The 27,520-nt window shown below is 48.1% G+C and overlaps 1 long non-coding RNA gene across 9 annotated transcripts; it reads right to left on the reverse strand.

Annotated features, from left to right (window-relative positions):
• LOC103350395 (uncharacterized) lies at nt 1-25,653 on the reverse strand. 9 transcript variants are annotated; one of them, XR_011388414.2, is made up of 6 exons: nt 25,570-25,653; nt 15,065-15,350; nt 11,633-11,765; nt 2,727-2,909; nt 2,544-2,588; nt 1-332 (listed from the first exon to the last, which is right to left on the reverse strand). It is a non-coding gene; the product is annotated as an uncharacterized LOC103350395 (long non-coding RNA). The 9 variants fall into 9 exon arrangements; XR_016231213.1 differs by lacking the exon at nt 25,570-25,653 and adding an exon at nt 25,070-25,221 and having other exon boundaries at nt 2,456-2,588; XR_016231210.1 differs by lacking the exon at nt 25,570-25,653 and adding an exon at nt 24,662-24,849 and having other exon boundaries at nt 12,183-15,350.
• Between the last annotated feature and the right edge of the window lie 1,867 nt (nt 25,654-27,520).

Consider the following 27,520-nt stretch of genomic DNA (forward strand, 5'->3'; position numbering starts at 1 on the left):
TTAAACTTTTTTAAAAAGATTTATTTTATTTATTTGAAAGAGTTACAGAGAGAGGTAGAGATAGAGAGAGGTCTTCCATCCGCTGGTTCACTCCCTAGATGGCCGCACGGCAGGAGCTGAGCTGTTCCAAAGCCAGGAGCTTCTTCCAGGTCTCCCACACAGGTGCAGGGGCCCAAGGAATTGGGCCACCTTCCTCTGCTTTCCCAGGCCATGGCAGAGAGCTGGATCAAAAGTAAAGCAACCGGGACTCGAACCGGCGCCCATATGGGATGCCGGTGCTTCAGGCCAGGGCTTTAACCCGCTGCACCACAGCTCCAGCCCCCTAAAGTAAACTTTAAAAAGAAAAAAAAAATCACTCAGCATACCACTATGCTACCTTTGTTGATTGTTATGTGTTTACTCCCATTTATTTATTTTCACTTTATATGAAAGGCAAAGAAAGAGATGTAGAGAGATTACTCCCCAGATGCTCACAACAGCCAGGGCTTGGTTGGGCCAAAATGAGAAGGCTGGAATTCAGTCTGGGTGTCCCATGTGGGTGGCGGGGATCCAACTACTTCAGCCATCGTCTGCTGCCTTCCGGATGCAGGAAGTTGCGTCAGAAACAGAGGCCCAAGCAGTCTGCTGTGGGATGCAGGCATTCCAAGAGGCAACCTCAGCTCTCCTCGGAATGCCGACCCTAAGGGTCCTCCCAGTTCTGTGGGTAAATGCCGAGAAGCGCTTATCCTGGTTGGTGTGGAAGGCAGCTCTGTCAGTGTGACCAAGCAAATGTGAAAGAGGGTTGCATGGAGTTTACACGTGTTCTCCAAGTGGCTGTTTTTCCATCAGCAAAATGTCTGAATCTGAATCATTATTTTTCTGTAGGGAAAACAATCTGATATCTCTATAGCAGGTGTCCACTTCTTACTTTACACAGAAGACATCCCACATAGATGTACTTGCTTAATTTTTACTTGGGAGACTGTGTCCTTACCTGGTGCCCAAGGCCCAAATTTCCTTCCCACAAATGTCTCTTGCTCCCCAAATTCTCCACTAGTGTCCAGCAGCCTTGGCCACCCACGGTCCTGAGAACAGCCCCAGCACATACCCAGTGTCTTTCCTCTTCTCTCTGCTTTCCTTGAATTTTTTCAGCTCCCTATTCTTTAGTATCCAAATGAAGTTGCAATTTAGCAACAAAGCTTTCTCAGAATCCTTAGGGATTTTTCCTACCAGTGCTCACTACGAACACTCATTCCTTTATGCTGTTAGATTCACAAACAGGATCTGCCTCCTAGATTTCATGATGTCACCTCTGCCTTCTGTTGGCAAATATGTGTTGTTGATGATGATCTGGTCGGGAGTGATACAAAACACTAGAATTCCAAGCCATAAGAAAAGAGCATGGACTTGGAAGTCAGACAGAGCCTGATTCATCCTAACGATGTGACCACGGCAAAGTCTCAGAGCCTAAGTTTATTCAACTGTAAATTGGGGATAATAGCAGGGCTATAGGGAGGTTCTAATGAGGTAACACTTTGCACAGTGTCAAAACCGCTCAGTATTTTGTATGCCCTGAATAAACGGTTGGAGCTATTTGTTTACTATGAATAATAATGAAAAGCAGGAGACTAGAGTTTGCTAATAGATTTCACAGAGCATTTGTTTTATAAAAGCATCATGACCCACCAACATGATGAAATTATCTGTCAAAGAATTTCACATTAAACACTAGTGACAGGGAGTGGTTCTGGGGACTTCGTGCGTTAGTGAAATTCCACAGCTCTGAGATTTTGCTACCCAGTGCCAAATGTCTGTGATCCCTGCTCAGAGTTTCGAAGGATATGCTAATTTGAATAGTCATTACTTTGTTTCCAGAATTGGGAATGACACTCAAAGCTTAGTGGGTCTCCTAGAAGGTTGGAGCTGGGAGTGACTCCAAGGACAGCCCTTGTTCTGTGTACAAGGAAGCAGCAGCCACCTGACAGGGTCACCTGGCAGGTGAGTGGCAGAGCTGGGATTCTGAGCCCCAGTTCTTCCCCTCCAGCTCTGAGCTCAGTATCTCCACACCATGCCGACTTCTGGAACAAAGAGCGGCTGTGAGCGGCAACTGTTGGCAGCAGCTCTGGGTGGCCCGTGCCCCGTGTACCAGGAACACTGAGATTTGATCTCTTGCCGGAGTGCTTGGCAGTCACGGTCATAGACCACAGGGAGAAGAGTGGGACTCTGAGTAGCTGTTACGTGAGAAACTCTCCCGTTGCTAAAGCCGCTGGCTTCCTCCGGTGGCTGTTCTCTGAACTGTCCATTTTCTGAAGGCAGGAACAGTTCATGTTCTAAGGCACTGAGCAACGCTTGCACTCGGCACCTGTCTCAAGGGCTCCTGCTCAGCATGGGAATCTGGCCTCTGGGCTGGAACTGGAGTCACCTCAGTGCTTTCAAAAGGAGCCCCGGGACCATCAACAAACATCACGCCTCCCACCTCCCGGGATTCCTCCCACAGAGACACCTTTGAATAGGGGAGCAAACAGGAAGAGGAAGGCTCAGAGAAGCGCGGCCGTGCTTCTTACCCATAGCGGGCACACATACAGGTGCCCTCAGTGCTTTGGTTTCACCTAGGAGGAAAGCAAAGCAGAGAAATAAATGTTTGTCGAGTGAATGACTGGTTACCAAAGGTATAATTCAGTAATCTTAGGCAGCACCATCAGTCATTTCTGAGCAACTAAACTTTCACAAACAGAACCGTGACCCACCTGGCTTACAGGGCAGAGCTTGGCTCCTGTCTCAACATTCTGGGGCTTTCTCAGATGACAAATATTGGGAGTTCCTGACATGTAGAGCTCATAATAAAATTTGCCCAGTGGTGCATCTTGCCTGAATCCAATTCAACAGTCACAATGGCTCCCGTGAAGTCACTCCGCAGCCAGGGTGCATCCCTGCAGAGCAGAAACAGGCCCTGATGAATGAGGAAGCCCCAGCCACGCAGAGGCCCTGACTAGACCCAGATGAAGCTCCCCTTTGTTCCTCATCTGCTGTGAATGCAGCCGTAACTCCAACGGGTCTGCTGCTAGCTCAGTGTGACCTCATCACAGCCTGGCCCGTGCCCACACGTGTGCCCGCTGAGCGCTTTGCCCATGATTCACACACAGCCTGCACACCTGCCAGAGGAACGCTGAGCTCTGACGGCTGCACGAGCCGGGAGCCAGGAGCACGGATCAGGATTCCCGAGGCCGCCAGCCCTAGGCTCGGTGATGGATGCCTGCTGCTCCTCCCGAGCTAACTCTCAGTCTAAAGCATTGCATCGTGCCCTTTAGGCAACAAGTAATGGCTCAAGTATATGGATCCCTGCCACCCACATGGGAGACCTGGATTGAGTGCCAGGCTCCTGGCTATGCCCCAGCTGGCCATTTGGGGAGTGAACCAGTGAATGGAAGATCTGTTTGTCTCGGTCTCTCTGCCTTTTGAATAAATAATAGTTTTCAAACAAAAAATGTTAAATAAAGCATTGCATCTGCAGCCTGTGGAATCCCAGAGGAGCTCATCTGTTGGGTGCAGACTTAGAGGTGTTATCTGATTTCATTATCTTGACAGCCAAGAGAGGCACATTTCATTGCGCCCATTTAATATGTGTGGAAATAGGAGCTCCGACATCCAGTGACTGCTCTGAGGTTCCTCAGTTAACAAGTAGCAGAGCAAAGTCAGTACCCAGATTGTGTCTGACTCCCAAGCGTATGGCCTGTGCTCTCTCTGCAGTCTGTGTCACACTGTCGCTCACGGCTGAGGTGCAGCACTGTGCATGTGTGAACACCAAGCCGGCAGGAGCGGAGACTGCTGGACCTGGTCCTCGCCTAGCCTGGTTCGTCCATCTGTTCTTTGTCCCAGCAGATGTTGGCACCACTACTGTGGGCCAGACCTGCAGCAGGTGCTGGGCATTCTGGATAAATAGCACCGAGGTCCTGCCCTCTGCGCAAGGACTCCGAGGGCAAACAAGGACTTCCCGTAAGGGCTGCTCCCCTGCCCTGCGTATGCTCACTTTCAGCAATAGCAATCATCTTTGCAGGGAGCTCTGGGTTACTACGCTGGCTCTGGACACCTGGGCTACACAAAGCCCAGAGCACAGGGCCGAGTGGCACTGCGTTGACCCCATGCTAGGTAAGCGTCCCAGCAGGATTTCAAACAGTGGGGTGGTGTTCAACTTCTCTTCCCCACCTGTCTGGAATTGCTTTTAGCTACACTTCTGAAGGGCCCACTATGAGCGTTACTTCCGGAGCCATCACAATTCCGGTGAAGGTATTTCATGCTTCATTAGTGGCCGGCTTCCCCTGATACAAAAGGGCTGGAAGGAGGCACATCGGTTACAGCCCACCTTGGGATGCCTGCATCCCACATCAGAGTGCCTGGATCGGAGTCTTGACTGCTTCTGACTCCAGCTTCCTGTTAATGTGCACTCCGGGAGGCAGCAGGTGAAGGCTCAAGTACTCGGGTCCTTGTTCCCAGCCTTTGTCTTTCAAATAAATAATAAATTTTTTTATAAAGAAGGCCCTGGACAAACTGTGCTGAGTGGATCAAATGTCCTCTAGCACTCCCCACCCAGTTGACAAGACTTTTTCCTTCTCAGGGGAACCTGTAGGATTAGACAATGTGTGAGGGACCGTCGGAGTGGCCAGGACACTTCTGTATACAACCTTCTAGAAGACCAAAGAGAAGATGAGGGTCTGCAACAGCGTCTCTGTGTGCAGCACCTCTAGTCACTGGCACTTCAAATATATTCGTTAAGAATGGATAAAGCCCCTCCTCCGCTCCCCTCGGGGAAGTAGAACAGTGTTGGCCGAGGGCTGGGGTGGGAAGGGAAACAGGAAGGTGTGGAGTTATACAAGAAAAGTCAGTTCCAGAAGCCTAGACATGGCACAGAGACCATAGTATTTTCTACTTGAAATTTGTTACTGCAGAGGAGCTCCAGTGTCCTCCACACACACGCATGGCAGTCAGGAGAGGTTATGTGATGGATATGTTAACTGGCTTCACATGGTGGTCATTTCATGATATATAAGGACATGAAAACATTTACGGCCGGCGCTGCGGCTCACTAGGCTAATCCTCCACCTACCGGCGCCGGCACACAGGGGTGCCGGATTCTGTCCCGGTTGCCCCTCTTCCAGGCCAGCTCTCTGCTGTGGCCAGGGAGTGCAGTGGAGGATGGCCCAAGTGCTTGGGCCCTGCACCCCCTGGGAGACCAGGATAAGTACCTGGCTCCTGCCGTCGGATCAGCGCGGTGCGCCGGCCGCAGTGCGCAAGCCGTGGCAGCCATTGGAGGGTGAACCAACGACAAAAGGAAGACCTTTCTCTCTGTCTCTCTCTCTCTCACTATCCACTCTGTCAAAAAAAAGAAAAGAAAACATTTACAACTTTCCTATTTGTTCACACACCCCTCTAAAGTTAGAGGGAAATGGGAGTCCATGTGGGAAGAGAGAGGTGGCACCTTCCTAATTCCAAGGCTGGCCATTAACTCAGATGAAGATAAGAGCACCACAGTCCCCAACCCAGAGGGACTGCTAAAGCAATGGACTTTGACCTGATCAAACCCAATAAAATCTAACGAAATGCTTATAAAACTGCTGAAAAAGCATGTTATCTTTTCTCCTGGACTTAATTCTGGAAAGACAAAAAGACTGACATCACTAGAAGCCTTCTTGCCACCACTTAGAGCCTAAAAGTATAGTCAATGTTAGACCAATAAGTGCCAAGGAATAGAGTAAAAGTTGAGCCTAGTGACAGCATTTGATCTCCGGGAGCAAGCTATACCTGAAGCTATAGTTTTTGTGTACTTTTTAGTTATATAAGCCAACAAGTCTCTCCCACCTTATTTTTCTTTTCTCTCTCTCTCTCTCTCTCTCCCTCTCTATTTTTTTTTTCCTTAAGCCAGGATGAGCTGGGTTTTCCGTTTTTCACAATCAAAAGAATCCCAAATGATATACACTCAAGTTCAGTAGCCAAATCCTACAAGGACAGTTAAACACACTTTTAAAAAAGATTTATTTTTATTTATTTGAAAGGCAAAGTTGCAGAGAAAGTGGGGGAGACAGAGAGAGAGAGATATCTGCCAGCTTACTCCCCAAATGGCCATAATGGCCAGAATTGGACAAGGCTGAAGCCAGGAGCCAGGAACACTATCCAGATCTCCCACATGTACTTGGGCTATCTTCCTTCATTTTCCCAGGTGCATTAGCTGGAAGCTGGATCAAGAGGAGCATCTAGGAGTTGAACTGGTACTCGTATAGGATGCCAGCATTGCAGGCAGTGGTTTAACCCTCTGCACCACAACACCAGCTCCAAACATACATTTAAAGGTTAAAAATAACTGGAAGGGACTGAAAGACTCTCCATGACAGTAATTAAAAGGAGCCACGATTAAGTTACCACCCCTATGCAGAAACCTGAGACCAGAAATCCCTTCTTTGACTTTGATCATCGCTTTTTTAAAAAAAGATTTATTTGTTTATTTGAAAGGCAGAGTTACAAGGAGGCAGAGGCAGAGAAAGAAAGACAGAAATCCCTCATCTGCTGATTCACTCCCCAAATGGCCACAATGGCCAGAGCTGGGCTGATCCAAAGCCAGGAGCCAGGAGCTTCCTCCAGGTCTCCCATGTGGGTGCAAGGGTCCAAGGACTTGGGCCATCTTCTACTGCTTTTCCAGGCCATAGCAGAGGGCTGGATTGGAAGTGGAGTACCTGGGACTCAAATCGATGCCCATATGGGATGCTGGCACTGCAGGTGGCAACTTTACCCGCTATGCCACAGCACTGGCCCCTGAAAATCACTTCGGATTGGACAATTACATTTCTGAATGACAAACCTCCATCTCGTTTTCATTATGAAGAGCAAATGAGGATAAAAACATTCAAGTGCTTAGGACAGTATCTGACAGTCAGTGGGTTCTGCACAAATTTGAGTCTCCTAGAATATTATGGTAAAATACAAAATGAATGCAGACCTCCACGGCTGTTCCAGATAATATTCTTTTTTAAAAGATTTTATTTACTTAATTGAGAGGTAGAGTTACAGACAGAGAGAAGGAGAGATAGAGAGAAAGGTCTTTCATCTGCTGGTTCACTCCCCAAATGGTTTCAATGGCCGTAGCTGGGCCAATCTCATCCAGGAGCCAAAAGCCAGGAGCTTCTTCCAGGTCTCCCACACGGGTGCAAAGGCCCAGGTGGGGCCATCTTCTACTTTCTTCCCAGGCCGTAGCAGAGAGCTGGACTGGAAGTGGAGCAGCAGGGACTTGAACCAGCACCCAGTATGGGATGTCAGAGACACAGACAGAGGCTTAGCCAACCACACCACAGTGTCGGCCCCTAAGATAATATTTTTTTTTTTTTTTTTTTTTTGACAGGTAGAGTTATAGACAGTGAGAGAGAGAGAAATAAAGAGAAAGGTTTTCCTTCTGTTGATTCACCCCCCTAATGGCCGCTTCGGCCGGCACTGTGCCAATCCGAAGCCAGGAGCCGGGTGCTTCCTCCCGGTCTCCCATGTGGGTGCAGGGACTCAAGCACTTGGGCCATCCTCCACTGCACTTCCAGGCCACAGCAGAGAGCTGGACTGGAAGAGAAGCATTGGCCAATGCTCCCAATATATGGTACAGTACAGAGAACATCAGAAAGGCCTAAATTACCACCCAGATAATTATAATCCCCTACCGGTCTTGAGTTTTTGTTGTTGCTGTTGCTGTTTTAACTAAGTCTCCCTGCTCTTATCTGTGACATTTGGATAATAATATGGGTCTGTCCTCCTTTCCTCCAGCTCCCACAGTCCTGTCTGGCAGGTGTACGGTGGGTCTGTACTTTCTACTCCCTTTGAAATGATGTGTCTCCTTGAGGTTGGCTTTGGGAAATGAAATGGGAGCCACAATGACTTGTGTCTGTTGAGGTGGAATCTTTAAGAATTGGAGCATGGGGGCAGATGTGTGGCACACAGGGTGAAGCCAGCCACCATCTGAGACACCGACATGCCACATCCGTGCACCAGTTCACATCCTGGCTGCTCCACTTCCCAGCCTGCTCCCTACTATTGTGCTTGGGAAAGTAGCGAATCATGACCTAAGAACTCGGATTCCTGCCATCCAGGTGGAAGACTAGTTGAAATTCAAGGATCCTGCCTTAAGCCTGGCCTGGCCCTGGCTGCTGTGGCCATTTGGGGAGTGAACCAGCGAATAAAAAATCTCTCTCTATCTCTCTCTTTCTATCCCTCTCTCTCCCTCCCTCCCTCTCACTTTGTCTCTTCTGCTGTCCGTCACTCTGCTTTTCAAATAAATAAATCTTAAACAAACAAAACAACAAGAACCAGAGCATGGTATGCTGAGTCTTCTTCCATCTGATAAAGTGATTCTAGAAGCAAGCTTGAACCTGTCAGCCTGAGTCCTTTGGTATCTCTAACACACAACACTCCCTGATGAGCTGCACTGGGTCCAAAGCAGGAAACAGACTTTGAGGGGCCGGTGTTATGGCGCAGTGATGGAGCACGCATTAAGTCCTGGTTGCTCCACTTCTGATCCAGCTCTCTGCTAATGCTCCTGGGAAAGCAGCGAAAGATGGCCCAAGTGCTTAGATCTCTGCTTCCCACGTAGAAGACTAGGATGGAGTTCTAGGCTCCTATCTTTGGCCTGGCCCAGCTTGGCCACTGTGATCATTTGGGGACTGAACCAGCAGAAGGAAGATCTCTTTCTGTCTCTCTCCCTATCTCTGCCTTTCAAATAAATAAAATAAATATTTTTTAAAAAATAGATTTTGAGTTGTTCCTATTTGCAAGTTATCAAAACCACCCTATTTGATACACTAGGCCAGATCCCCCCTCATACTTAAAATCAATTAGAGATATTTGGTGTGTAACTCACTTAACACTTGGAACATCTCTGTGTATTACAATGAATGTGAAGATATTTCTAGAGTGTTAAAAGCAAAATTAGGAAGATCCAAAGTAAAATGGGTATGCTTAAAAAGCATTGCTAAAATGCAGGGCCAAACAAGATGTCAGATGACAAACACTCTCGTGCCCTGTTGTGAGCAACGCGGATTGCACAAGCTTCTGAAAGGTGATCCAGCCCTGGCCATCAAAATTTGACCTACTTCAGAAACTCCTTAGAATAGAATGAGATATGGTGCAAAGAAGTATGTATAAGAAGAATGTTGGCCGGCGCCGCGGCTCACTTGGCTAATCCTCCGCCTGCAGCGCTGGCACACCGCGTTCTAGTCCCGGTCAGGGCACTGGATTCTGTCCTGGTTACTCCTCTTCCAGTCCAGCTCTCTACTGTGGCCCGGGAAGTCAGTGGAGGATGGCCCAATTTCTTGGGCCCTGCACCAGCATGGGAGACCAGGAGGAAGCACCTGGCTCCTGACTTCCAATCGGCGCAGCGTGCCGGCCATGGAGGCCATTTGGGGAGTGAACCAATGGAAGGAAGACCTTTCTTTTTTTTTTTTTTTTTTTTTAACTTTTATTTAATGAATATACGTTTCCAAAGTACGAATAATGGATTACTATGGCTTCCCCCCCATACCGTCCCTCCCACCCACAACCCTCCCCTTTCCCACTCCCTCTCCCCTTCCATTCACATCAAGATTCATTTTCGATTATCTTAATATACAGAAGATCAGCTTAGTATACATTAAGTAAGGATTTCAACAGTTTGCTCCCACACAGAAACATAAAGTGAAAAATAATAGATGATTTTTTTTAATAATGATGAAATCAGATCAGACCTATTGGGAAGACCTTTCTTTCTGTCTCTCTCTCTCACTGTCTAACTCTGCCTGTCAAAAAAAAAAAAAAAAAAAAAAAAAAAGAAGAAGAAGAAGAAGAAGAGAATGCGGAAGAATGTTATTGATGTGCTGGTGATAAGAGTGAAAAACTGGAGACGACCTAATTATCCAACAGTAGGAGACTGGCAATAAAAAGCAAGGGAATGGCTGGTGTTGTGGTACAGCGGGTTAAGCTGCTTCCTGCGATGCCAGCAGCACGTATAAGTCCCGGCTGCTCCGCTTTCCACCCAGCTCTCTGCCAATGCGCCTTGGAAAGCAGAGGATGTACTTGGGTTCCACTCACATGGGACACCACCTAGCTGCAGCCTGGCCCAGGCCAAGCAATTGTGGTCATTTGGGAAGTGATCCAGCAGATGGAAGATATCTCTCTCTCTCTCTCTCTTTCTCTGTCTCCCTTCTGTCTATATAGCTCTGCCTTTCAAATAAATAATTTTTTTAAAAGCTTGGGAAATACATATAGGGATCTCTAGACAGAGTGTGAAGAACAGTGAAGCTAATCCATTGTTTAATATAAGTATGTGCATGATGTATTATTTGTAAAAGGCAAAGTGAAAATGACATGTATTATATGATTCCATTTTCATAAGTGTATGTCTGCAATACTGAAGAACTGGTGATTATGAGCTCGGTTGATTTCCATTTTACTTTTTCCCTTTCGAGTGCCTATCTAAACATATATTACTGTTTTTCTAATCAGAAAAAAAAAAAATAATGAGACTGTTGTTATCTGAAAAGGGAGGGAGATGCATGGGAGCAAAGGCAGAGGCAGAGGATCAGAGCGAGGGAGAGAGACAGAGAGTTACCCACCACAACAGCTCCGGGTCCTAGGCAGCCCCAAGCCACTCAGAGCTGTGAGCACTGGAAACGAGATCTGTCCAGAGACATGCCTTAAGTATGACATTAAGACTGACTTCAAAGATGGCATGAAAGAGAGCAAATCATCTTGTTAATAATTTTAACATAGATGTGTTGGAACAGTAACATTTTTGATATATTGGTTAAATCAATCATTATTTACTTATATTACATTCACCTGTTCCTATCTACATTTCCAATGTGGATAGTAGAAAACTGAGAATTCCATATGCAGCTCATAGTTTGAGTGGACAGTGCTGGCTTAGAAATTCATCTAGAGGAAATATTGTCAGCTCTGGCTTAATTTACCTAAAACCTTCATCCAGAATGCAGAGTTACGAAAGGAACAGTATTTAACACCTAACAGAATGGTTTCTAAGACTTTTTAAACTTTTGGCCTTTTTTTTTTTTCTATTTGGCCACTTATAAGCACTTTCAGTTTAAGTCATTTTATATAAAGCTACTTCTGTCTCAGCTTTAAGCTAAAATACCAGTGACAGGATGAGACTATATAGAAGCTTTATTTGATTAAAAGGAACTTTAAAAAAAGTGTGTGGGATAAGCATTTAGTTTAGTGGTTAAGATGCCCATAGCCCACATTGGAGTACCTGGGCTCAACACCTGGCTCTGGCTCCTGACTCCAGCTTCCTGCTAATGCAGACCTTGGGAGGCAGTAGCGATGGTTCAAAAAGTAGTTATAACCCTGCCACACCCTCATGGGAGACCCAGACTGAGTTCCTGGCTCCTGGCTTCTACCTGACCCAGCCCTGCCATTGCAGGCAGCTGAAGAATGAACCAACAGGTAGAAATTCTTTCTTCCTTCCTCTCTCTATATCTCTTCTTCCCCACCCAGAGAAATAAATATATACTTTAAAAATAATCCTAATTATTTTTAGTCCAATTAATATTTTCAGTCCAGTATTACATCATCATTTAGTTGTCACAAAATTTGAAGATCCACAAAGCATCAAATATTTCTGATGAAAGTGTCTCACCTTTTCACCCCCACTGTCAACACAGCAATGCTTCACTACAGAGTCACAGACTGGACTTATGGTAATTTTCTGAATAATGACAATCAGTCCACGAAAGTCTGAGAAGCAGACAAAATGCAGTAGGAAGGAAAAGCTAAAAAAAAAAAAAAGGCAAATTGATGAATCATAACTAAAACACAACCTCTGAATTGAGCAACTGTAGATCGATGCTAATTCAACATTGCATACATTTTTCCAAAAGCCACATACTGCAGTTTTAGATAAATAGAAAAGTATAAGATAGTTCACAGGCAATGGGAATATCAAATAACTATTACTGTCTACTTCCTTCCTTTCCACCTCCCTTTAGTCCCAGCCTGGACTCCGAGTGTGACTTGCAGGTGATGACCTTGCTCTTGTTGCTTTGGTCTTGGTGTTCCAAGTCATCTGGAAGGTCTGGCTCCTGGCCTTCGGCTCCCCCAGTCCCGCCACATTCCCCCGACTTCAGTAGAGATTTGCTCCATGCATTGTACCCCTCGGCACTCCCCGGCTTAGGGCTGTCCTGGCTCACCTCTCAGTCGCCAGTCTTCAGCTCTAGGAGATGACACTAGTTGGGGAGGATGAAGGTGGAGAGGTGGACAGAATGGCAGGAATACCTTTGAAGTGGAGGTTGTGGGGGAGGGAGGAAGAGAAAAACAAAACCAGAGGAAGGAATTGCATAATACAAAGCAGTCACCAGTCACCTTCGGAGAAAAACACTCCGAAAGCTATGGAAACCTCTCCATCACACATGAAGTGTTTTGACCAATACTAATTTTAGCTAAATGCCTCATTAGCTGGCTTGGCTTATGGGTGAGCCGATTTTAGTGGGTTCGCTTTTCAAGGATGCCCTAGCACAGGCACACATGACTCCCACTTGGCAGGTTCAGGACATCCTGAAAGCGAGGGAAGCACCTCCAGCCACACCTGCTCAGAGACAGGCTGCTCGGATTCCCTAATTACCTGGTTCTGTCTGCACTCATCAAGCAGCCTTCTCATTATGATCTGGCTTCCCGTGAAGATTTTCCTGCTGGGAGAGAACAGGCTGACCTGTGGGCGAGGGTGTTCTGGTCCCACTGGTGGTTACTCAGCATGAAAATTAATAAATCAGCATTCACCTGGGAATTCGATTTGCCTGTCCATTCTGCAGAGTCTAAAAACAATCTCTTCACTTACAAAGTGATGTGAATGTTTTATGTTCCGCCTTTGAGGCTGCAAAGCAGAATAGCCCACTTTAACAAGCATTAGCAAAGGGAGGAATTTATTGCAAGATGACATCGGCATGTCACAGAACTCTAGGGCTGAAAGGGCAGTTGTGACTGAACCCAGAGACAAGAAAGCCGTCAGAACTGAAGAAGCTGCTGCCCTTGCTCTCACTCTGCATGAGGGGAAACCTTCTCTACTCAAACACTTGTGACACCGAATGGATTGGTTTTCCACAACAAGCAATTCTCCGACTTCCTGTGGACACAAGCACCTGGCTGTCCCACAATTTAATTCAACTCTGACACGACCCAGAGGAAGCAGACTCCACAGAGGAAGCGCTTGGTCCCATGAGACTGCTCCCACTGCAGATGTCACTTGCCACACTTGGGTACCCCGGCTACCCACACTTTGGCGTGGCTTGGCCATGAGCCCCTCTTCAGGTTCACTTGTTTATCATAATCATTTACAGAATGCAAGGAAATTCTTTACACTGATCCCTCAATACTCACAGGAGGTGGAGATGATTCTAGGATCCCCCCACAGATACCAAAACCCTAGGACACTCAAGTCCCTCACATAAAACCACACAGTATTTGCATATCATTCCCTATACTTTAAATCATCTCTAAATTGCTTAAAATACTTAGTACAATGTAAAAAACTATGTGAATAATTGTTATACTGTATTGTTTAGAGAATAATCACAAGAAAAAATAGTATGTACATGTTTGGTACAGATACAACATTTTTCTAAATATTTTTGTTCTGTGGTTGATTGAATCTGAGCATGTGGAGCCCCAAGATGCAGAGGGCCTACTGCACTTGCTTTCTTTAGTTTATGATGAAGGATACACAGGGGGACTGGCACTGTGGCCTAGCAGATACAGCTGCTGCCTGCAGTGCCAGCATCCCATATGGGCACCAGTACAAGACCCGGCTCCTCCACTTCCAGTCCAGCTCTCTGCCAGGGACTTGGAAAGCAGTGGAAGATGGCCCATTCCATAGGGATGGTTGATTAAATCATTAGCCCTTGATGAATTGACTCCATCTCCAGCTCTTCTCTCCTTCCAGAGTCTAAAGGAGATGAAAGTCCCAACCCTATAATCATGTCATTGGTCTCTATGGTAACCAGTTCCCATCCTCCAACAGTCATTACCTCACTGGAATACACTCAGGTAGGATTGGGAGGGGATTCTGATGAATAACAAGAGGTTGCTCCCATCCCATCCCTCAGGAAATCCCAAAGGTTTTGGAATCTCTGTACCAGGATCCAGGGACAAATAGGTCCTTCTTTTTCTCCTGCAACATCACACTCCTGCTGATGTGCGCCTGCCTCACTCTGAGGCTACACAGACACCCATTCCTCTCTCCTTCTTTACACCTGCTTCAGTTTCTCCTCTTCCCACAGATCAGTCCTTGCTGTTTCTCAGGCACGCAGCTAAAGAAGCTGCTCCTCACCTGCTTAGTCCCAGCAACCAAAGCAGACAAGTATCGGTGACCCTCAACTCTACATTCCCGCAAAGAGAGTCAGATTGGCCCAGTTTGGGCCAGGGGTCCATTCCCGCTCAGAGTATCTATAACTGGTGAGGGGGGAAGGGGCTGGGACTAGGAGGACAGGGTCAGGCCCAGCTCCATCAAGTTGAAAACAGTTCCCAGGAGCAGGAAGATTATGGGAAGGGCAAGTATTCAAAAAATTATCACAGGGACACAAACTCTGAGACTCTGAGGTATTTCAGGATTTTAAATGCTTTTTATTTACTTATTTGCATTTAATTTGTGAGGCAGAGAGACAGAAAAAGACAGAGATCTTCCATACCCTGATTCACTCCCCAGTTGCCTGCAAATAGCCAGGGCTGGGCCAAGCCAAAGTCAGAACAGGGAACTCAATCTAGGTCTCCTACATGGATGGCAGGAACTCAACCACTTGAGCCATCGTCACTGCCTCCGAGCACGTGCAATCACAGAAGCTGAATCAGAAGTGGAGCTGGGGCTCGAACCCAGGAACTCTGATATGGGATGCAGACTGTGCCAAACGCCTGCTCCAGAACTCATAATTTTTACATTTGAGAATATGATCCTAAACCTCACATAATATCACGCACCAGAAGAGTCACAGGTAGCTTCCCATAACCAAATACAGCAATATATTTGCAATGAAAACACGAATATTCTTACAAAATAGGAAATGAGGAAAAAAAATAGTCTCACATGAGTTCAAACCAGATGTTGCCTTCAAAGGAGTCATGAAAATACTCTTGGTTTTCATCAGTGCTGAATTTCAAAACTGCAGATGAAGAATTTGGATTGCATTCCTCCAGTCTTGCAAAGCTGAGCCCCAGACCATGATGCTGTCAGGGACTTCCTCCAAGAGACTTCCTCGATTCTCACTCCTCCAAGAGCAGTCGCTGGACTAGCTGCGGCGGCGGCGGCGGCCCTTGGGGGCCTGTTAGAAGTGCTGAGTCTCAGGCTTCATCCAGATTTACTGACTCACAATCTGTATTTTGAAAAGACGCCCACTTAATGGACATGCATGTGAAAGACTGAGAGCACCCCTTTGTACAATGGTCCCTTCTTATATAACTTTGGAAAAGAGCTGCGAGCGCATTGTACAATTACAGTGAAGAAACAACCCTAACTCCACAGCACTGTCCCGACACTCACCACGCTGCTCCACGGATGACTCCACAGGTTGCTAAACAGTCTCTTTCCCTGTCACCATGGATCACTTAAGGAATGCTTCTTCCAGAACTGGTGTTCAAGCTCTACACCCTGGGTCAAGGCTTCTTTTTGTGAAACTCTATCAGAGGGGCCGGTGCCGCAGCTCACTAGGCTAATCCTCTGCCTTGCGGCGCCGGCACACAGGGTTCTAGTCCCGGTCGGGGCACCGGATTCTGTCCCAGTCGCCCCTCTTCCAGGCCAGCTCTCTGCTGTGGCCAGGGAGTGCAGTGGAGGATGGCCCAGGTGCTTGGGCCCTGCACCCCATGGGAGACCAGAAGTACCTGGCTCCTGCCTTCGGATCAGCGCGGTGCGCCGGCCGCAGTGCGCCAGCCGTGGCGGCCATTGGAGGGTGAACCAAAGGCAAAGGAAGACCTTTCTCTCTGTCTCTCTCTCTCACTGTCCACTCTGCCTGTCAAAAAAATAAATAAATAAATAAATAAAAGAAAGAAAGAAACTCTATCAGAGAAGATTTGTATAATCCTTCATGAAAATGGATCAAATAGTATATAAAGCAGCTGGAGATATAATTAAGAAATTTTTCAATAAAGAATACAAGCAAGCAAGATGCAGAGCAGTAGCCAGAACATTAATTCTCTTTGCTGCTTGCACAGATGAAAGAATTTTCTAGAACAACAAATCATACAGGGCCCATACTCAGAATGTTTTTGCAATATGGTAACAACCTTTTGACTTAAAGTCTTTTACCATGCACCCTGTTGTTCTGGAATTCATGAGAGCAATAAAAAAGAAGTAGATAGGGTTTTCTCAAATAAGAACAGTTTTATTCAGTAACTTTACATTTTCGCTTTTTACTTGAGAGACAGAGAAAGACAGAGACAAAGACAAACAGAGGTCTCCCATCTCCTGGTTCACTACCCAAATGACCACAGTGTGTAAGATTGGGTCAGGCTGAAGTCAGGAGTTAGGAACTCAACCCTGGTCTCCCATAAGGGTGTCAGGGACCCAACCATCACCTGCCACCTCCCAGGATACACATTAGCAGGAAGCTGGACAGATATGGGAATAGAGGTAAAACTCAAACCCAGGGATATGGGATGCAAGTATGCAGGTAAACCAAGCAGCACCTTAACCACTACATCAAATACCCTCCCTGAGTTCACTTTTAAGATCTTTGGAAATGTAAGAAACCTTCAAAATCCCAAAGATAAGGAAGTTATGAGTACTGAACCACCTCTCTAACTGCTTCCATCTGCCAGAAGCAGCAAGAAGGAAATAATTAAATGGGAAAAATAATGACATTGGCAGCTTTTAGGAAAACCCAACCAAGATGGAGAAAACATAGGAATCTTCCGAAAGCAGGTTAGTATTCATAAACTATCAGTAGGGGTAGTAGCTGACCAGGCAGTAGATACAGAAGTACAGCACTGGATTCTCCTCTACCCAGAGTCCCTTGCTGTGAAGTGTGGTTTTGCCATTCCACCAGACCAAGGCCATTGTGCCTGCCCTCAGACTACAGCCTCATTTGATTGCTCATGCTAACCTCCCGTGCCTCACATTCCCAGTGCTCCTGTCACTCAGAATGTCAGTTAGTTCCTCCTCTCTCCTCTCTTCTGACCAGAATCCCCACCACCCACCATCACCCCCCAGCATTTCACTAGGGCCTTTGAGAATCCGTGGCCAACAAAATCCCCACTCAATTCCTGAAGATTGTTCCTTGTTTTCTCCTTGAGCTAAAAATATCTTCCCTGATATGGGTAGAACTTGTCCCTCCCAAAAGATATATTAAAGCCCCACCCCCACCCCCAGAAACCTCAGAATGTGACGTTATACGGAAATAGGGCCATTGCAGATGGATCAGTGTCCTTATGAGCAGCAGCCACGTGAAGACAGACACACAGGGAGCACCACGTGACAGCATAGGCAGAGGCTGGCGTGATGCATCCACCACGAAGGAACACCTAAGATGGCTGCGAACCACGAGAGACTGGGAGGAGACAAGGAAGGACCCCCTGCGGGTTTCGGGCGGAGCATAACCCTACCAGCGCCTCAGTTTCTGACTTTCAGCCTCCAGAAGCGTAAAACGGCCCATTTCTGTTACTTTGTGGGACTTTGTCATGAAAGCCACAGGAACCCAACCCACCTCCTGAAGACAAGACCCCACCCACAACCTTTGTTTGAAGAGCAGCCTCATCATCCCGCCCTCCACACGCCTCGGACTGGCACGCGCACTTCTGTCCTCACCATCCTATGAGGCTGCTAAAACATATACCTCCACTCCACTCTCCCATAATCCTCTGCTCCTTTAGGGTTTACATCATCCCCCAGCCACCCCTCCACTCTGTCATTACCTGCTCACCTCAAGTGGACTCCACACGGTCAAACCTGAGGTGCTCACTTCTCCCACCCTCAACCTCTCCATCAGCCTATCCATAATCCAAACCTGTTTTCATGCATTTCCTGTGTCAATTAAAAGCACCAGCACCCACCCTGCCATCCAAAAAACCAGCAAGTTAACCTTAACTCCTTCCTGTTCCTTACCCTCAAATCCACTCGAACACCAGCAGTTGCCCATTTTCCTTCATACAGCCTTCTCCACCACACTGTTCTCCTGCACTTGGCAGCCTTGCCCCAGCCCAGGATGTATCACCTTTTACAGAGCTCTCCCAGCAGCTTCTGAAGGGGACTGCCCGCCTCCAGGGTCAGCTCCCTCTAACCCAGCCCTCATCGGGCATACAAAACCAATGGAATATGCCGTTCCCCTCCTTTATAATAAAATTAACGTGTTTTCAAAACTACAATGTCCCCAGTTCCCTACAACAGAGATTCTTATGTGTCTGGGGTTCAGGGATATCTGTGTGCCCTAAAATTTGAGAATATGCTTATTTTGCTAGGGAGAAGCTTCTTGTCTCCCACTGGTTTTTCAAAGGAGTCTCTGGCTCCCTCGGGATTAATCTGGTAATTGGGAACTCTGTAGCTTCCCATGCCAGTTGTGAGCTGACATTTCCTCTGCTGTTCGATATTCACTTCTTTTCCTTATTCATTGTGCTGGATGTCCACCACGCACGAGGCCACGTGCTGGGTGCTGGGCATACCGCAGTGAATGAGCCAAGAGAGCTTTTCTCGTCTTGCTTCTTCCATCCTTCAAGTTAGCTAAGGCCTCACCTCCTCCAGGAAGCCCGAGTTATAGCCCTCATTTGCATCCCTCATTTGTATTCCCAGGGCCTAACATAGCTCCTGGTATACAACAAAGGTTCAATTTGTTGAACTAAACAAAGGAAAAAAAAAAAAACCCAAGATGGATTTTTCTTTTCCTATGAAGTGGAAACAAATAGTCCATTCCCCCACTGAATCCACAAGTGTAGTGGGCAAGTTGTAGCAGTACAGACTATTACAACCCTCACTGCCGAATCAAGAGGAATTCCACAGCTAAATCACATGTCCTTCTACAAACCCCTGAGCGCTGAGTCAACAGCACAACTGTTCAGGGTGAAGCACTGCTGATAAATGGAGTAGCTGCACAATGAGCCTCATTCTTGGGGCCAGTCTTTGGAAAAGGACCCAAGTCCCGCGTTTCCAGAGACACACATCCAGCTGTCCCTCCAGCGTGTGGGGCACAGCCTCTGCTTCCTCCTGCTCCTCACGGGCTTCCAGAGCCCCCTCCGCTACAGCAGGTGACAGCGTGCCTCAGAGGTGTGCCACGGTGGTGCTTACAGCCTGAGTCACTCCGCTGCTTCTTCCCTTGCGCGTTTCCTCATACTCCATCTGCCCCAGGGAGAGCTGTGCACGCCTCAGGGAGATGAGGACACTCACAGCTGGGCTACACAAACAAAGACTCAGCGCTCCCTGGCTGAGTTTCAAAATGAGTTCATGAAATAATTTAGTAGTAATGGCTCAGGGAGGAGGGACATGGGAAACGCGCAATTTGCCAAGTAAGGTTTTTTTGAGAGAAAAAAAAGGGAGAAATTCAAAAGGCAAACCTGGAAGGGATTAAGATATGACTTTTGCCCACTTTTAAAAAAATTACATCCTACCAAAACTGTTAATCAAATCTATTTAAGCCTTTAAAATCAACTTTAAGTGAAAAGACAAGGACTATATTTAGAAAGGATAAATGTTGAGTGACACTACAAAAAAAGGATCAGATGTATCAGAGGTGAGACATGCTGCAAGACAACTGGCTCCTCAGGAGCAAATGCATTTAAAAAGGGGCAAGGGGGAGCACCATTCGGGGCTGGCATTGTGGCGCAGCAGCTTAAGCCGCAGCCTACCATGCTGGAATCCCATACTGAAGCATCGCCTGGAGTTCTGACTGCTCCACTTCTGATCCAACTCCCTGCTAATGTGCCTGGGAAAGCAGCAAACAATGACCAAATACCTGCACACCTGTCACCCATGTAGGAGACCCAGATGGAGTTCCCAGGTCCTGGCTTCGGTTGGCCCAGCCCTGCCAGCTGCGGCCATTGTGGGAGTGACCCAGCAGATGGAAGATCTCACTTTATCTGTCTCTCATTCTCTCTCTCTCTCTGCCTTTCAAATAAATTAATACAATATCTTCTAAAAAGAAATTGTTTTAGAATAAAATAAAATCATAACTAATGCAATGTGTGAACTCTGATTGAGATAGATGAAACCATCATGATAATAGTGTTTTCTGGGTTTACTCACATTAATTTAAATAGACTCTATAGAGTCCATTTAAACATGCATATTCAGACAATTGGGGAAATTTGAGTGTATGGTTTAAATTAGGTGATATTATCAGATTACTATTTTATTTCCTTGGATGTGATAACTGCATTGTTATTTTGTAGGTGAACATCCTTATCCCTAAGAGACACATGCTGAATATTGAAGAATTTAGGAGTGAAAATTCTACAGTGTACTTACAGTGGCTCATATATATGTTCTTTTATGGTAAAAACAACAGGGCTGGCATTGTGGCACAGTGGGTTAAGCCACTGCTTACAATGCTGATGTTCCATATGTGAGAATATGTTCAAGACCCAGTTGCTCCACTTCCAATCCAGGTCCCTGCTAACATGGGGAAAGCAGTGGAAATGGCCCAAGTCCTTGAGCCCCTGCACCCACATGGGAGACCCAGATGGAGTTCTAGACTCCAAGCCATTGTGTTCATTTGGTGAGTGAACTAGCGAATGGAAGAACTTTCTCTGTATCTATCTAATAAATAAATCTTTCTAATAAATAAATCTTTTCAAAAATTTAAATAAATTAATTAATGTGTCAAAATGTTAACAATTATATAATCAAGAGTGAATGAGGGGGGCCGGCACGGTGGCCCAGTGGGTTAAAGCCCTGGTCTGCAGCACCTGCATCCCATATGGGTGCCGGTTCGAGTCCTGGATGCTCTGCTTCCGATCCAGCTCTTTGTTATGGCCTGGGAAAGCAGTGGAAGGTGGCTCAAGTCCTTGGGCCCCTGCACCCATGTGGGAGACCTGGAAGAAGTTCCAGGCTGTTGGCTTTGGATCTGCACAGCTCTGGCTGTTATGGCCGTCTGGGGAGTGAACCAGCCAATGGAAGACCTCTCTCTCTTTCTCCCTCTGCCTCTCTGTAGCTCTGCCCGTCAAATAAATAAATAAATCTTAATTTTTTTTTTTATTTTTTTGACAGGCAGAGTGGACAGTGAGAGAGAGAGACAGAGAGAAAGGTCTTCCTTTGCCATTGGTTCACCCTCCAATGGCTGCCGCTGATCCGATGGCAGGAGCCAGGTGCTTCTCCTGGTCTCCCATGGGGTGCAGGGCCCAAGCACTTGGGCCATCCTCCACTGCACCCCTGGCCACAGCAGAGAGCTGGCCTGGAAGAGGGGCAACCAGGACAGAATCCGACGCCCCGACCGGGACTAGAACCCGGTGTGCCGGCGCCGCGAGGCGGAGGATTAGCCTAGTGAGCCGTGGTGCCGGCCATAAATAAATAAATCTTAAAAAAAAAAAAAAAAGAGTAAATGAGGGGTCGGTGCTGTGGTGCAGCAAGTTACGCCTCCGCCTGGGATGCCAGCATTCCATATTTGAGCATTGGTTCGAATCCTAGCTACTCTGCTTCTGATCCAGCTCCCTGCTAATGTGCCTGGGATAGCAATGAATGATAACCTAAGCACTTGGGCTCCTGCCAAAAAAAAAAACATTCACACTGGAGACCTGGATGGAATTCCTGGCTCCTGATTTTAGCCTGGCCCAAACCTGTTTCAGGCATTTGGGGAATGAACCAGCAGATAGAAGATCTCTCTATCAGCTGTCTGTATCTCTCTGCCTTTCAAATACAATGTAAATAATTTTTTTAGAAAGAAAAGTTGTCACATCTAAGTAAACACTTGCTCAGTTCCCAGAGGTTTCAAAAGCTGAGAAATGAAGCATTGGAAGAAGCAGCAACTTCTGATAGCACAGCCACTCTGAAGTGGAGCTTGATCAGACAAACTCTCACTGAGAAAAGGTAGTATTCCATAGGTTTCCAGGCTCTCCGGCCTCCTGTGTTTTCAATGAGTTTTGTTTTCAGAAAATGTGAGTAAACCCAGAAAACACTGTTATCATGACAGTTTCATCTATCTCAAAGTCCCTCATGAGTTTCATAATCCAGCTAAAATGTAAGAGGAGGCTAGTCCTTACAAATCAGCAGTCTGAGCTCTGCATGGAACACTTTAAATTCAATAAGATTAATGGATTGGTCATTTTCAGAATAAACCTCAACAGTTTATTCAAAACATATGTAACCCAAAAGCTGCTGGCCCTTAGCATCCAAGAGGCACAACTAGGGTTGCACTCACACCAATATCTGAATCTCAGTGGCCTAGCCCCCCATCTAGTCATAAAGAAGTAACAGTCTCTTAGGAAGGTTTCCCCCAAGGCTTCCCAGAGTTTTCCAGCAAGACTTACACATGAACTTGAATGAGCTCAGGTCTCCGCAAACTGCTGGCCTGTAGCCACACAAACCAGAGCCAAGAACGAACCCTCTACCAGGCCTGAGATCTGGGATTCCTGCCTGCTGTACAGTACCTGGTGACTTAGAAGCCCATCACAGTCACTGCACCGCCTCAGCCCGGCTGGATGCAGACCCCTCTCCCCAGCTGCTGAGCCCCTGGTGCCCACATCAGTGCTAATAGCCCCAAAGGAAGGAGGAGGAGGAAGACGTCTGTGCTCCCATGACTTCCCTCAGCAGGTTTGCTTCAGGCTCGGGGCTGTGCAGAGTTTTGTCAAGCAGGTCGTCTCATTTCCACAGCTGGCCCTTCCTCCCAGGGCACTCTCACGGCTGCTCTGCTCTGGTGCCCAGCCTCCCTATCAGCCTGTATTCCCCCCTTCAAGTGACTTCTCCCTCAAGGCACCAGATTGCCTTCCTGAAACCTGGCTTGGGTCAGAAACCCCCAAACCATCTGCTGGGATGGTCTATTACACACACACACACACAACATGTGGACATGGTTGAATCCTTCCTTCTCAGTGCCCAGGTGAGTCACCAGCTAAATCAAACTCTAGGGAGGTCAGCTACTGGAGTCCCACTCTGCTCCTGCCCACCTGAGACCTCAGAGGCAGATACACTATTATTTCTTGTGCAAGAAAGTGACTTTAAAGCGTAAACAGCACCCAAATAAATGTATAGATAAGTCCATTCAGCTTTCAATAGTTTCTGGGAGAGTGTGCTTTGCTTTGTGGGGTTTCTATCCACTACTTGCATGTTTCTGGGAACTTTTATCTGTGTTCTCCAGGAAGCAGACACATAGTCCTTGAGTGAAATGAGCTAAGCAAACAAGGACGAGTCACGTATGAGTCCACCTAGATGAGGTTCCTGGAGCAGTCAGGATCACACAGACAAGAAGGACAGGGGAGGTGGCCGGAAGCTGGGGGTAGGCAGAGGCAAGTTGTGTGTAGTGGCCATGGAGTTCCAGTTCTGCTTAATGGAGAAGGTTCTAGAGACAGATGGCAGCAGATGGAGCACAGCGCTGCGAGTGGATGGAAGCCACTGAACTGGACATCTGAGTGTGGCTAAAGCAGCTTGCTGTTCTGTGCATTTCACCACAAAAGAACAGAGAAAGGGGAGGGGAGGGGAGGGGAGGGGAGGGGAGGGGAGGGGAAGGGAAGGGAAGGGAAGGGAAGGGAAGGGAAGGGAAGGGAAGGGAAGGGAAGGGAAGGGAAGGGAAGGGAAGGGAAGGGAAGGGCACAAACCTGTGGAATACCCTGGAAGAAAACAAAGCCATATAGAGGTTGTGAGGATGGGTCCAGGGGTCGGGCAGCCTCTGGCATCCAGAGCAAAGTGGCTTTCCTGGGAATACAAGGCAGCACTGTCCACAGACAAGGCCAGGTGGAACAGAGAGAAGACTGAAGGAAAGCAAGTCGGGTTGTTGCTGTTGTTTTGCATAGTGTACAGCAAGCATTTTCCCTCTCAGGAGCATAGCCTTTTAGTTTTCCAAACACTTCCCGAAGTGGTGGAACTTGCTGTCACAAGCCTGGGAGGTGAAGGGCAGGGGTCAGAGCCCAGGGTTACAGAGAGGGGAGCTGGCCCTACCGGAGGGATGCTCACAGCCTCCTCAGGGAACTGCCATGCCTGTGGCCCAGGAGGAGGAGAGCAGAGTTTCAGAGACAGGGAGTCCCCTCCCCAGAGCTCCCTGGATACCCTGCAGCAGCACCCAGCCTCCATGCCACATCCTCAGTGCCTGCGGCTCTGCCCTCAGCCAAGTAGAATTAAGACAGAATGAAACCGAAACCGCCCCTGGAAAACCTCCCCAGGCTGTGTCAAAGAATGAGAGGATCTCTACGGTGCCTTCAAACTCACCAGACAAAAGTCTGTAATTTGGGAGTCCTCCCACCCCCAGCCTGGCCCGCCCTGGCTAACTGGAAAGTAGGTAAAAACAGAATCTGGGGTGAGAAGTCATCTGACTCACCCATGATGTGGTGGAGAAGAATGTGTAAGCAAACACCCCGCACTCAGTTCAAGTGCGTGTCTCATTCTGCCAGGCTTGGCCGCCGGCCCACCCATGCTGCTGCTGCTGCCCTCCTTGGGAGCCGTGGTCAGAGCCTTATTTTAGGAAGACGGCAGTGGCTTGAAACACGTGGCCATTACACATTACGCTTGAATTTGCAAGGACACACGCCGAAAACACAGGGAGCAACCTGGCTCCCTTACCGTGCCGGGGGTTAGGCATCCAAATGCGTGTTCTGGGCCCATCTGACCCAACACAGCCTTCACACTGTCCCTGTGTCCTGACCCGTTCCAGGAAGAGTCGCCTGCAAGAGAAAGCACGTGGCCTCCGAGGTGAAGCAGGGACAGGCTCCGAGGTGCCAAGGACGTAGCTGAGCAGGCAAATGCACACTGACAGACAGGTCTGTGTGCCTAGGGAAACCCGTTCTGCAGCTCCTAGGAACAGCTCCTCATGGAATTCACCCACAGGGGGGAGTGAGTTAATGACTGGGGAGGCTCACCTTCGGCCTGGATACGTCATCAAACCACCTCATAAAGCCCTGCACAGACCTTTACTCTCCCAGAATGTGGTTCTGTGGGGGCCAGGAGGCGGTGCAAAGGGCGAATACTCACAGAGGAGCTGGCTCTTGGTGGCCTGGGCCCCACAGCTGATCCTGGCTCTGGTCAAATCTGCTGACGAGCAGCCCAAATCTGCCCACGGCATCTGCTCCACATCTGGGACCTGTGACTCATCAGCCACTTTCTCCCCCAGGCCCTCCTTTCTCTGGCAGGCCTGAGCCTGCAGGCTTTACCAGGCTCAGGCCCCAGCACCCACCCAGACTTGTCCCTCCACTCAAGCACCCATCAGGGTTTGTCCTGATCTCTGACACAGCCTTCCCCCTCCCCAACAGACTCAGCCTAGTTCATAACTCTATGCTGAGACTGGCTCACACCCGCCTGAGCTGTGAGAAAAGGCTCCCCAGGCTGAGACAGACTCAAGGTCTCCTGGAAATCGCTGTCTGTCCTAGCCCTTTAAATCCCACAGACCAGACTCCCACCCTGCCCAGCTGGCCCACCAGTGTGAGCCGCAGGCAGCCCACTTTCTAGGCCAACCCTGTTTACCCTGGACCTACTATTTTTGCCCTCGCCTCCCTGGTTCTCAGATTCCTGTGTCCGTGTCCCAGCTGCCATAGCTACCTCTGGTCCCTTCACTTTGGTGACCCTTGGACTTCCCTTTTTAGATCGGAGCTTCTCACATGTTTCTGACTCAACTTGCTCCTGCAGCGCCGGCTCCCCTCCCCGTCTCAGGTGAGGCCTCAGTGACTCAGCCTCAGCTGGGATGGCTCTCGGGAGAGGCAAGTGGAAGGATTTGTTCCTGGGGTCCCTGCCTGGCATCTGACTCTCAGCCTGCATTTGTCCTTGGCTTCCTTGGTCATGCCCCTGATTGCTGGCCCCAACTGGGACCCTGATCCCTGAGGTCCTTCCCTCACCTGGGACGGCTCTTCAACTTCAGACTTCACACTGGTCTTCCCTGGTAACCAACCCCAAGCCCCCTCCCCTGACCATCTCATTGAGATCACAACAGGGGAGACTCTGAGGCTTCTGTGGGGACTGGGGACCAGAGAGGTGGGGGCAGCCAGAGCCTGCAGGTAGTTTCACAGCTGTCTGAAAACTTCTCCAACCACAGATGTAGACATCATATATGACAACAAGCCCAGTGGGCAGCAGAAGTCCAGGCAATTGGCCAGGAGTAGCTGAGGGGCAGAAACACCCCTCTGGGTCCTGTGGTTCAGACTCTTTCCCTTGTCCTCCTGTCCCCATGCATGACTTCAGCCTCGTGGCTCTCATGGGTACGCTCCCTCCAGCCCCTCTACCAGTGAACAGAGGGAATCCACCCAACCTTCTCCACTGCCCGTGTCTTTGTGCCTCCCCTCCAGAAGGTGCAGAAACAGGAACCTGCTCCCACCGTCTCTCCCGCCTTCACCATCCCTTCCCCAGGTGTGTGGAGGGGGTAGGGGGAGGGACCTGAGGTTCAAAAGCCATCTGCCCATACATGCTTGGCAGGCTACCAGGGTACGTTTTCAAGCAGCCCTGCAGAGAGCAGCTCTGTGCAGGAAGCACACGCTAGGCTGGAATGGTGAGGGGCTACGAAGGAATTCCAACCATCAGGACTAGAGCGCACAAGCATTCTACGTAAATAAAGATGAATGCAGAGAGTCAGTGCATGCTGCAATGGCATTCAAGGGTGCCTTTCACCACGGCCACTCCAATCAATGCCTTCTAAGGACCCGGCCACTCGTTTTCTGAGCTCCAGGCCTGTTGACAAGCCTCTTCTGAAACAAATTGAAATTCCTATCATCGATTCACTTTGAAATGTCATAAAGCAGCTTAGGCCTTGGCTGGCTGAGCACTAAAGCAAGCCCTCTTGGCGGCTCAGATGAGCTGCCCCTGACAGCAGGACAGAGGACTAGGCATTAAACACTGGCAAGAATGGACCATTTGGAAGGTGCCTAGTAGCAGAAATGACAAGGCCAAAATCATAACTACTTTGAAAAAACTGAATCCGTTGAAAAATAACTACAACAGCAACCTCATCAAGAGCTATAAATGCCTAGAAGCACATTTGGCCTGACACACCCATAAAACCCCCTATGTCTTAGCAGGGAATTCTTTGTGTAGTTAACCCCAGTCATAATGACTGTCTGTACCACAGATATCACCTCGTGGGGAGAACCACAGACTACTGTCTCAGCGCATCTCAGCCCCGTGTAACCATTGCCCAGAAAACCTAGCAACACAGATTGTAGCTACCTCATCCCCCGGCCATGTGCTTTGACGATACCTCCACTGTGGTTTTTTAATGGACAGGCTGACGATGACACACTACAGAGATTTGGCTTTCCTCATCAGTTTTCCCAGTGAAGTCTCATAGGCTGTTTGGTCGGAGTTCAGGATGGTGCTTTTACCAGGACAGGCCTCCTGAGCAGGCTGCGTGCCCTCGAAGTTCCATTAGCAACTCCTTTCTGATGGTTCTCTTCACCCACAGACACTCAGATATCAGCTCTTTGGGGGAAAGAGGGATCT

The sequence above is a fragment of the Oryctolagus cuniculus genome, chromosome 1 (genome assembly GCF_051225735.1).
Source record: "Oryctolagus cuniculus isolate XC-2025 breed Fujian yellow rabbit chromosome 1, ASM5122573v1, whole genome shotgun sequence".
NCBI classification, from domain to species: Eukaryota; Metazoa; Chordata; class Mammalia; order Lagomorpha; family Leporidae; genus Oryctolagus; species Oryctolagus cuniculus.